This window comes from Lucilia cuprina, chromosome 2, assembly GCF_022045245.1.
Source record: "Lucilia cuprina isolate Lc7/37 chromosome 2, ASM2204524v1, whole genome shotgun sequence".
Lineage (NCBI taxonomy): Eukaryota > Metazoa > Arthropoda > Insecta > Diptera > Calliphoridae > Lucilia > Lucilia cuprina.
This window is the reverse complement of record NC_060950.1, coordinates 11,543,111-11,553,940: the sequence shown is the minus strand read 5'-3', so window position 1 is coordinate 11,553,940 and position 10,830 is coordinate 11,543,111. Positions and strand designations below refer to the sequence as shown.

Sequence of the window (10,830 nt, the reverse complement as noted above, 5' to 3'; positions counted from 1 at the left end):
ATTTAATAAGGACTCAGAATATATACACACATATGTGTCTTAGATGCTTATTTCAATGTGTTATGGAATGACAAAAACAATATTTGCTGGTAGGTATAAAAATACAAAAATTTTAAAAATATAAATAAATTTCTAATTAATTAATAGTTTTTAAGAAAAAATTCGAAAATACAATAATACTCTTCCATCATTATCAACAAATTACAATTCTAGTTGAATATTTTCCCTAACTAACAAATAACGATAAACATTTATTCCATAAAAAAACATTAAACTAGAGCATAAACGTTATAACAATAACGTTTAAAGTTTATAGATATTCTCATAAAGTAACATGTTTATACTCATTAAGGAAGAAACTAAAAGGAAGAGAGAGAAAGAGAGCTTTTTTTTTGTTGGCTAAGAGAACAGTAAAGTTACTCTTTTTTGAAAAGCAAGTATAACAGTTTATTATCCTAATAATTTCCCTGTATTAAGGGGTAGTTGAGGGAACTTTTTTAATAATAATATAAGGAGAAGGCAAAAAGCTGTCTTAGGACTATGAGAGTAAAAAAAAGGACACGTTTTAAAGGGACATTTAAAAGATAAATAAATAATTGTTTCGTTTGTTAAGTGTTTTTAAATATAATTACTTTTATTTATAAAACATATTGATATACGTTTCATAAGATTTGTTTAAAGAATATAGGTTTCATTAAGAAGTATCATTTTAAAGTTTATGCTAAAGCTTTGTTGTTTACAATTTATGTTTTAATATTAGAATTTATGAAAATTTATAAATATTTTATAAAAATTTTTTGTAACCTAACCATTGTGTATATTATTTAACCATGTTAAATAACAAAACAATTACGATATTTTAAGCAACACAAAAAAACATACATTTACGCAGAAAAAGAGCAAAAAGTCGAAAACAGCTTTTTGTCTCTTGAGACAAAAACTTGAATAAAAACAAAAATTATATACAAAACAACTGCAAGTAATAAGGATATGACCTACGCAATAATACTAATGTAAAGCCAAACAACAACTACAACAAACTACCAGTCCTTTTGAATGAATTGTATGAAGAGAAAGAGAGTACAGGAATAAAAAAGAGATATAGAGTTTTGATTAACTGTAAACAAGAGATTAAGTTAAAAAAGCTTTTAACGTTATTAACGTTATAAACTAAAGAAATCGTTAAATATTTTAAATAACAACAAATCGTAAGGATTCGTTTTTAGTTAAATGTGTGAGAGTTTTTGCATGTAAAACTTAAGCAAAACCAGGTAAAATTGTAGGAGAGTAAAAAGCTTTTCAGTCGTTTAACGATATTCGGGCCGTACGGTTGTTAATCCAAATACAAACGCTAACGTATGTATATAGTGAAAGAAACTTTAAGAAAAAGGATAATAAATAAGCAAATGTAAAAAATTTAATTTGCATAATAAAAAATGAAAAATTTTAAATAAATAAAATTATATAAACCTTTAAAAAAGAAAATAATAAAAGAAATAATTTAAAATTTTCTCTTCTAAGCATTAAAAAGGTTTTAAAAACTAAATAATAGCCTGCAGTTTTTATAGAGTATAAATATTATTGTGAGTACCATGCTGGTTTCCTACATTTATGTGGGTGTATAAGTAAAAAAACGCAAGTTAAATGAGTGCGTGTATCTGTGTGTAAGTGTGCAAACAGGATGAGTGTGTGAACTCTGGCACAACTTGTATTTGATGTGTTTTTTGGCTTCTAATACATTTTGACAAATACAAATGCATAAATTATGAATGAAACTACCGTTAAGTGCGTGACAACTTATAATTTATTATACAGAAACAAAATCCAACAACTACAACCACAATAATAACAATAACAAATCGAAATATAACAAAAACAGCAATCAAACTTAAATGTTTACAACATTTAACAAAATACCAAAAGTATGTGTATAGAAAAACAACAACAACAAGAACAACAATAACATAATTATAAAAACAAAATTAAAATAACAAAATTCAATGAAATCCCTTCAATACAATAACAAATTCCCATAAATAAAACTATTTGGAAAATTTCCTTAAAACAAAATATAAAAATAAATCATATTAAAAAAGAAAATATTTATAAAAACAATAAATTTTGTTAAATAAAAAAATTAAATGAAATGTTTATAATGAAATGTTTATAATGAAATATTTATAGAAAACCCAACAAACACGTGCTGTTTTCCTTAACGATGGCACCCCTTTTTTTGTATAAAATTTGCCATTAATCATAATAATTCGTTCATTTATCTTAATAATTTTAGCTTGAAAAACCATTGATTATATAAACGTTTAAAACAATATAGTGTGTGCGGTTTTATAAAACTTTAGTTAAACGTTGTTTATTTTTTTTGTTTCAATTGCTGGCATTTTTTCGCTGGTTTTTGTGTTTAACAACTGAAACCAACTGTTTGCCATATTTATTGTTCTCGGCTTTAGGTGTATGTTTTTTTTTGTGGTTTTCTATTTGAACCAACATTAATGGCTAATGGCTTTTGAAGGATTGCAAAAATAAATGATTAATTATGGTAAATAAAAATTTATATCATTATTTTATTAAATAAATATATTTTTTTAATTTATTGCATTAAAAAATGTCTATATTTATATGTTGACTACATTTAACCTTTAAATTTTCTTTAGAATTATCATTAGAACTATATTCAGTTTATATATGAATATAAAAATATATTCACGTTTAAGGGTTAAAACTTAATAGCCTGATTTTTTTGTTTAAGCTGAAAAAAGTTAATGTTAAAAAATTTTCATTTCTAAGCAACTTTTGTATGTAAGTGTATTATGTGATCTTGGTGAATATTGCCCTAGCAAAATATACCAAAGAAGCAAAAAAGAATTATAATTTACTCCATGGAAGTACTGAAAGATACCTGAAGAAGTGATGATTTTAACACAAGCTTGTCACAGGAGGGATGTTTTTTTTATTTGATTCCAAACTCACTACATCTGAAGTCATTCTCAGGAAGTAATTTCTATGTTCTTTTTTTGGAAGTTATTGGGAAGTGTAATTGTAGTAACGCATTTATCAATTAACTTCCCAGCCAAAAAATGTGCTTTCTTGGAAGCAGATTTGTAAGCCAGAGAGCATGCTTACACATGTTTTTTAAAGATTACATGATTTTTCTATGAGTAGTTCAAAATTTGCATATTTCACAATGTTGAATTTATGCTGATTTCATTGAATTGATAGTTTTAAAATTAGAAATATAAAAAACTTAGGTGATTTTAGGGCTGTTGGGAAGCAAATTTGTACACCACAAATAAAAATTGCTGAATATATGGCATCCAAAATCTGGACATGACAAATGAAATTTATGACAACACCGATCAAAAAAATTAAATCCGCTTGCAATTAAAAACATTTTAAAAAACATAAAATTGAAAAAGTTGAAAAATCTTTAACTAATAAAAATCTTAATTTTTATTGGTTCATGGTCTCACACAATTAAAAACAAGTTGGAAAGTATAGTCGGGCATGGCCGACCATATAATACCCAACACCATGAGTATATTTTTAAAATGTTTACTTTTTATAAAGAAACTTTTATGTTGAATACTTTTCAAAATATTTAAGCAATTTATTGATAAAAAAACTAAAATTTCTATATAAGGCTTTATATAGGTCAAATTGGGCCGATTCTCGGTAAATTTGGGAAAAGGATATATTTTTAAATAACAGTTAGTTTTGTTGAGTTTCATTACGATACAAATGGTTACAAGTCAATTTTAGACTTTTAAGACATTTTTTGAAGGGGGGTTTGTATGGGGGCTAGGGTCAAATAAGGGCCGATCCTTACGAAAATCTGCAGTGTCATAAATACTTATGTAAAACTTATTTATGCCAATTTTTAGAGAGATAATAGAATATTTGACGTAATTATGGCATAAAAAGTTCAAATCGGGAGGTACGGTTGTATGGGGGCTAGGTAAAATAATGGACCGATTTCAACCATTTTCAATAGGCTTCGTCCCTGTGCCAAAAAACATGCTTGGTCCAAATTTCATCAAATTATCTTGAAAATTTCGGCCTGTACCTTGCGCACAAGGTTTACATGAACAGCCAGCCGGACAGACGGACGGACATGTCTTAATCTCAGAAAATGATTCTGAGTCGATCGGTATACTTTAAGGTGAGTATTGGACCAATATTTTTGTATGTTACAAACATCAGCACAAACGTATAATACCCTCCCCACTATAGTGGTGTAGGGTATAACTAAAGAATATGTGTATGTAAAGGTTTTAGAAAAGTTTTCCCATATTTCATAGTTTAATTGTGTTCTTTTTACCACTTCTTCATTAGCATTTTAACTCATTATTTTAACACGGTGGTAATGTTAAAGGCAAATTCTTACAAATCAGTACTTAAAAAGGTATTTACAAATATGGTGTTAAAAATTTGCTTACACAGAATAAGAAAGTGGACGAGGTAAAATTATAGGCGGATTTAAACCATACTGACCAAAAAAGCGAATGTGCCAAATTTTATCAAATCATACAAATTGCGAACAGATGGACATAGTTCAATCAACTCTGAAAATGATTCTGATTTATTTCGGTAACGTTAAGATAGGTCCACTATTCAAGTGTTTATTTTGTAATGTATTTTTCGAAATCCTAGAAATTTAAATCACGTATACCTAGTCTTATCAGCCTAAATTGTATATTTCGGGTAAAAAATCATATACAGTCGCGTGATCTTAAAGACTGATATGTGGAAAATGTGTGAATATATTTTCTGTTTACCAAATAATACTCTCAATATCGAATTGTCGATAAATTTTTACTTATAAAGAATTTAGCTTAAAATTCGAAATAGGAATGTAATGTCTGAAGATATGTTTCCATCGTAATTGTAGTTTAATATAACACCCTTACTTGTTTTAATTGACTACTTAAAGAGACAGTTGTTTTGTTCCCTTAAAGATTTCTTTACTTTATTATTTGGACAAATATTTATAGGGTATATTGGGTTTGTGGTGATGTTTGTAACACGCAAAAATATTCGTCTTATACACAACATAAATCGGCATAGAACCGCTTTCTGAGTCGATTTAGCTACGTCCGTCCGTCCATCCGGCATTGTGTCCTCCATTGGAAGTAAGAAGAACTTCAGCTGCAACTGTGTATAATGACAGAAAAATGACTTTATATGTTCAAAAACTACCGGAGTACTGTAATAAATATTAAACTAAACACTTCTTAATACATTCATACACATCTTATGGTATATATTGAATTTACTTCAAAATCTTACTTAACTTTAATTCTGCCAAAAAAAGTAGGTATCTATTAGTTTATTCAAACAACTTTTTCAGTTAATCGATCAATTTTTAATCGCTAGAATAAATAAAAATTGTCAAATTTCAAAAAATGAATAAAACAAATAATTTATATCCATTAACCGATTTAGAAAAACTTATTATTTATCAATGATGTCACTATGAATCTTATACAAAATTCAATATTTTTATAAAAAATGTACTTTCTGTATTAATTGCTTAATTACTTTTTTATAATGCAAAATATTTATTGGATAATTTTTATAACAATACTTTAGAAACATTATTATAAGTTGTTCTGATTAACATACTTCTAGAATTGGTTCATGCAGAAACATTTCAGATTTTTGAAAAGAAATCTTCAAAATAATGATATCTATCCAGTTTTGTATTAAGTATTGCTAATAACCATGGCAAGGATTTTCATGCACTAAAAAATTAAAAATATGCGCTTATAATATGCACTATAAAGTGGGAAAATATGCACTATAAATGTGAAAAATATATCAAAATACTTTGCGCCCTATTGTGGTTTTGAAAATTAAATAAAATTATAAAAAATTGTATTTCATAGAATCTAGTATTTTGTTGTTAAATCAAAATTATTTGATATTTATGTAAAAAAAATCTAAATATGTAAAATTTTTTTTAAAAAACAATAAAAATGTTGGATATATGCACAATATATGCAATTTAAATCAAAATATTTATAACAAAATATGCAAAAATATGCAACAACAAATGTCATTTTGTAGCAAATTCTTTGATTCGAAAAGCAAATTAGTAAAAAGGTGTTTTGAGTTACTGACTAAAAAAATGTATTTGCATAGAAATCCTTTCCCTGCTAATAAGTTTTTCAGCAATACATAGTTATAGTGTAGTTCATTGGAACGTATGAATACTAGAATATGTTGATAAATCTAAAAATCTAAAAAATTTGCTACAAAATGATATCGATTTGTTGTTGCATATTTTTGCATATTTTGTTATAAATGCATAAATTGCATATTTTTCTATTATTTGAAAAAAAAAACTTAAAAGAAGTTGGAAATTATAATTTTGTTTGTTATAGGAAGAAAATTATTGTACTTAAAAAAGAAATACTATTATTAAGAGAAAATATCCACTTGTCGATTTACCGAATAATTTTGATTTATCTGATTATTGAATAAACAGAATAAGACAAAAACTCGAATAATTGAATACTGTTGTATCTATTTTATATGTGGGGAGGGTTAATTACATTTATAACGTTCAACGTACTAATCAGCTAAGAATCCTTTTGCGAATCAATTAAGCCATGTCCGTCCTTCCGTCTGGCTGGCTGTCCAAGTAACGCTTATGCGTGAAGTATTGATCGCAATTTTCAAGATTGTTGGATGAAATTTGACATTTTTGCTACTTTTGAACCAATTTATTAAAATCCGTCTATTATAAAACATAGCTTCCATCAACAGAAACCATCGAGAAGAGCTTTTGTGTATCCCGATAAAAAGCAGCTTAATTCAGTTGTATACAAGCCTTAATGATCTTGTCAAATTTTATAAAGATCGGACCTTGTTTGAACCTAGCTCTTATGCAAAGTCTCAGTCAGAAAATGATTTGAATCCAAAATGAATTTCGCTATGAACAATATCGGTTCATATTTTTTTCCTTATCTCTTTCAGAAATTACTTTTTCATCCATAAATTGCTTAAATATATCGGAAACAAGAAAATGTTGAAGCTTTAGTGTGTAGGGTATCATATGATCAACCACTCTCGTCTTTACTATCTTACTTGGTTTTAAATTTATTTACAATATTTACATTTCCAACACCCAGCTATTATACCCTTCACCTTCGTGAGAAGGGTATATATAAGTTTGTCATTCCGTTTGTAATTTCTATAATATAATTTTCCGACCCTATAAAGTATATATATTCTGGATCTCCAATAAATATTCTTCACTATAGAAAAGTAATTAAGAAATTAGTACAGAAGGTGAATTTATTATAAAAATATTGAATTTTGTTCATATTATACAGTAATTTTACTGTTACATAATAAGTTTTTCTTAATCGGTTGAATGATATAAATTACTCGGTTTTTGAAATTTGTCAATTTTCATTTATTCGAGCGATTAATCGTATATAAATTGCTCGATTAACCGATCGACGATTAATCATTTGAATACCCTACTACTTATCAGTAGAAAGTCATGAAAACCTTGCCACTATAGTGGTGTAGAGTATTTATATTAACCACCATTAGAAGTCTATTTATAGTCCAAAATTCACACCAAACAGTCGGTTAATGTAGTGAATAGTCATGTAGGACTACATATTTAGATGTAGTATTGTATGGTATCAGATCCAGACTGTAGCTGGAGAAATTTTAATATGAAGTAACTGACATGAATGTCGAAAGATTAACGTGAGCACCTGCCTTGATGGCCTTATCTCACGGTGGTCTTTTTCATCCACTGGGTAGACTAGAGACGGTCTACCATGCGCCCCTGAACTCCTCTATGAAGAACTCAGGTAGCAATTTTTGTACATGTCCGGTCCGTGTACAAGCACTTTGTTGAAGTACTCGAGCTGGATTGGCCTATATTTGACCCTAGCCCCCATACAAACCCCCCTTCAAAAAATGACTTAAACCTCTAAAATTGACTTGTAACCATTTGTATCGCAATGAAATATTTTGGAATTATTGGTAATATTCAACATAAAACTTTCTTTATAAAAAATAAAAATTTTATAAAAAGTAAAAATTTTAAAAATATACTCATGGTGGAGGGTATTATATGGTCGGTCATGCCCGACTATACTTTCCTACTTGTTTTAAAACCCGATTTTGTTTATTCAGTATAGAAATAATATCGAAAGCAAGTTAGTTAAAATATTGAAGATTTTCTCTTGCAAATACATAAGAGGTTTTTTATTCGTCGTAGATAGGGGGTATATTGATTTTATCATTCCATTTGCAATAAGTACATTGACATATTGGACATAGAGGCACAAATTTATATATATTTTGCTCGATCTGTTAATGTCCGTCCATCAGTATATCTGTCCGTCTGTCTGAATATGTCTGTTCATATAAGACATGTTTATATCAACGATTATCATCGCTGTACTCGCATTTTTATATAGCGTAAAATTAATGATGAAATACTGGAATAAATTCTACGTTTGTGGAAAGTTCTAATAGAAAGAGTACAATCTATACAACACATATATAACTCATACAACTGAAATCTTCGTTCATTTGTTCCAGATTATGCTTTCAAAAAGTACAAACAATTTACCCGAATTCGATCCTTTCGTTCCCTAGTACCCGAGTTCCAGAATAATAAAAATACTTTTTTTTTTGTGTGAGTTAATAAATCATTTTTCAAGTTTTATAAAAATTATCTCAATGATTTCAAAATAAGATTAAATGTCCCGTTCCCCAAAGAAATAGCAAATAATTTGATTAAATAACAATAGAACACATCAATAAATTGAGAAAGTTTTCTTGATGTGCCACAAAGTACCAAAAATACAGTTTTCTAGCTTTTACATCTAAAAAGGATTGAACTTAAAAAAAGTACAAAACAGGTATCTCATTATTTTGAAAGATGTGTCCAAAATATTTACAAAAGTTACACATTTTCACCACTTAAAAGTATGCAATTGGAAAATGTACCAGACACCCATCTGCTCCTTTTAAGAGTAGAAGTAGATGCAATTCAAATTTTTCTTGTATAACTTATATTTTGAAAAATTTCAACCTCCAGCTCTTTTCATTCGGACTGTATCATGCTTTTAACATACAGACAGACGGACAGATGGACAGACGGGCGTACATGGCTTGTTTTATGGAGGCTAACCGAAAACTTGAACCGATATTGCCCATTTAAATACCAATGAATTCATTAAGCAGTTTTTTTATTTCATCCTCTTTATCTTTTCATTAGGACTCTAAGTGGCTTTTGAAAGACTGACGATCGGAAAAGACTAAATAGATCTCCGTAGAATTTATTATGAACCCAGAATATATCTTATTTCTACAAACGAAATAACAAAATTAATATTACACCATTATTTTGATGGTAGATATGAAAAAATATATATTACTCACATTACTTATATAAAACTGATTTCATGTACACATGAACAGACAGACGGACATGTCTAAAACGATTCCAATCAGAGTCGAAATATAGCCATATACATTTTCTTTGCTTTACGAAAACAGGATCCCTATAAATAAAAAAAGTGTAAATGGCTTTTTGATTAAAAAAAGTAATATTTTAATAAAATTATTATTAATTTATTTAATTCAGTAATTTTCTACTGAAGTGTATATAAAATTAGATACAGCCTAATAAAACACACTTATTTGTATAATACTAAAAATAAACTTTAACTTTTACAGTTAATATAACATGTCTTCAATTTTGTAAATATTTAATAAATATTTCTTGTTCTTTATGGTTTTCTTATATTTTTATAAACATTTTCTTTTTTGGTCTGGCAAACAAAATTACCCAAAATAGCCAGAAACAAAAAACAAATTTACGTTATAATAAATTCATTTTCATTTTTAGTAATAACTGTAATTATGTACTTTTCATTTTCATACTACAACATTTATACATACGAAAGGAGACTTATGTAGAAAAAAATGGAAATTTGTATTATTTTGTTTTCTACTGCATATTCATAGAGCGTCCCATAAATTTTGTTCCATGTATTTACAAGCAGAACCTTTAATTTGAATAGAAAAATTACGAAGGGCAATGTGTAGAAATTATGAAAAAAATGTTTTCTACTAGGCTATTATTTCCTAAAACAAAACAACATCAATAAAGCTATTTTTTCTTTAAACAATATGTATTAATTTCAAGTACAAATTACAAAAAAATAAGAAATATATAAAAATAACCATTTGTTGATTTTACTTTAAACTAAAGTTTTTGTTTTTTCATAAGTTTTAAATTCATTACGCCTCTTTCTTTTTCTCGTTTAGCATTTTTTTCTCTCCCTTTTATACAAAGAAAAAAATTATACAAAAGGGACTTTATTATGGTGTGTTTAGCTTAGTGTCCTTAGGGAAGTTGTTTCTTTTTTTTATTAATATATTTTAGATGACTTTTTTTTTACTTCTCATTTATGATAATTTTTTTTGTTCGTTTCTTGTTAAAATATTGCAACAAAGTTCAATTTATAAATAAATATTTATTTTCTACGAAACTGTTAATAATGTTATTTAATATTTATACAAAAAATTTAATCAGTAAAAAAAAGAAATGGAAACTTTATGGGAAATAATATGGAGTGGAAACTTTAGTTAAAAACAATTAAGAGTTCTATATTCGGCTGTGCCGAATCTTATATACCCTTCACCATGATGTGTTTAAAGCCTTTTTTACCTTTTGAAGAACGAAAAAGTACCAAGAAGTCCCCTTTTACTGGTTCTCACTTAATCCGGGATATACGAACTTAATAACATGTTTCTAGGTTCAATATTATAGAA

At 27.3% G+C, this 10,830-nt stretch overlaps 1 protein-coding gene across 1 annotated transcript in view; it reads left to right on the top strand.

Annotated features, from left to right (window-relative positions):
- The first annotated feature begins 2,064 nt into the window (after positions 1-2,064).
- The window catches only part of LOC111685096, a 68,978-nt gene continuing 60,212 nt past the window's right edge, over positions 2,065-10,830 (top strand). The window contains exon 1 of the mRNA XM_046956656.1: positions 2,065-2,554. The gene's annotated coding sequence lies outside the window, so the exon portion shown is untranslated. The remainder of the gene's footprint in view (positions 2,555-10,830) is intronic.